This window comes from Pygocentrus nattereri, chromosome 21, assembly GCF_015220715.1.
Source record: "Pygocentrus nattereri isolate fPygNat1 chromosome 21, fPygNat1.pri, whole genome shotgun sequence".
In the NCBI taxonomy this organism is placed as follows: Eukaryota; Metazoa; Chordata; class Actinopteri; order Characiformes; family Serrasalmidae; genus Pygocentrus; species Pygocentrus nattereri.
Genome location: NC_051231.1, coordinates 17,417,128 through 17,419,181, shown reverse-complemented (window position 1 = coordinate 17,419,181; position 2,054 = coordinate 17,417,128).

Below are 2,054 nucleotides of genomic sequence, written 5' to 3'. Positions count from 1 at the left end.
GGATGGAGAGCCGAGCTGGGAGCTTCCCCAGTGGAGCAAAAAGAGAGAGAGGGAAAGAGAGGGAGCAGAGAGAGAGAAAGGCTAGCAGCCCCGAGCCCATCAGCATGGGGCAACCGGGGCAACTAGGGCAAAGAGACTCTAATGTAACCCGGGACTCCGCGGATTAACTTAATTCAGCAGCACCTATTAAAGTTTCCCATTCAGTGCTGTCTTATCACAAGTGCGTAGAATTGTAATCTGGTATGTCCATGTATTTGTGAAACAAGTTTGAATGGGATTTATTAGTATATTTGTAATGCAGTTCTTTTAGGGAAATATGGCTAAATCTCTAATGGCGTTGAACTTCCTACGTAGTGCACATAAAAGGTCAGTAAATACAGTTTTTAGTCCTTATACCTATGTGTGATACATGGGCCATGAAATCTAATAAATAAATAACACCAATAATCAGTACCACTAATAGTAATATACTGCACCCCGTATGTAGTGCAAATAAAAGATCATACATTAAATGATTATGCTGTTCAAGATATAGACTGTAAAATAATAGTAATAATAATAGTATTTTACTCCCTATAAAGTGCACATAAAAAGTTTAAAGCATGGACATTTCTACTGTCTGTGTAGCATGTCATAAAAAATCTGCATGGATATTTTTCCACACCTACAAATTTCAGTCCAAGAAGTTGGTTGCATTTTCTGTTTCCTAATTTCCAAGTAATCCTGAACATATACAGTCATGTTGAGGTCTGGATTCCGGAGTGGTCAGTCCGCTCTATCAGCATTCTTGATGCTAAACAAAAAAAATCACTAACTTAAGATGTTATACATCTAAAGATCTTTATAGTCTACGTCTATTGTCTTTAGATCTTTATAGTCTACGTCTATTGTCTTTCTTCGGTATCAGCTTCTTCTTGATTTTTTCTTCTTGATAGTTTCTTCTCTCTCTCTCTCTCTCTCTCTCTCTCTCTCTCTCTCTCTCTCTAAGATGACAGCTTTTCACTTTTTTCCTTTGATAATCCCCTTTTTTTCAAGTGGATTTTCTAATATCTAATCTCAGAAATATGAATAACTAAATATATAAATGAATGGTGGCATAGTAATGTACTCCAATGCCACATAATGTCAGTGACTCTGCTGGGAACAGCTGTTGTTGGGAGGACACAGCTGTAACCTGTTGGTTTTAAGTTTGGAAGGATGGAAGAGTTAAAGTGGCAGTAGGGTACAGAGTATGCTGCCTACTTTTTCTCATGTTAAAAGATACATAACTTTGTGGTTGTTTTGTTTAGAAACTGAATAAACCAAAGGGTGGTCTCTGACTTTTAGCACAATACTGTACACTCTCAGAAAAAAAGGTCATACATACATCCATACACCCGTCTCATCTCCAGGCTTTTTATTTTATTGTTCTCTTTTGAAAGGGTATAAATACACAGTTTTTAGTAGTAAAAGCTTATTTAGATTATACAATTGGTTCTTAAAACCACTGTTGTACCTTTGAGGCCACAGTTGAGGGCAAAAAAACAGGTGGGAGCATCATCGCATGGAGCTGCTTCTCTACAAACAGCACTGATGCACTTTGCATGATCAAAGAACACATGAACGAGTGATGTACCAGGACACATGAGAGGATTTAATACAAGAAACAGAATCTGGACAAAACTACTCCAAACATGCAGCCAAAATAACTCGAGTGGTTGCTAAAAAAAGGTGAAGATGCTTACATGGCCTGGCCAGTCTCCTGACTTGAATCCCATTGAAAAATTAATGGAGGAAATTGAGTCCATCAGACACACCCTCGTAACCTTGGGGAGATGAAAATGACTGTAATGAGGATGGGTTGCAATAATTGCGAATATTAATAATTTGTGGTATCTTTTTCTCTGTCAATTTCATCTTTATGTCTTCATTTGTACATTGTCTCTGCTTATGAATGCATACTTTTTTGTTCATACATATAACTGTAGGCAAAAGACACTAAATGTGAATTTACATAATGCACATACATAGGCCAGTATCCATTAAGGAGCCATTTAGGATTTGGCCTAACCTAT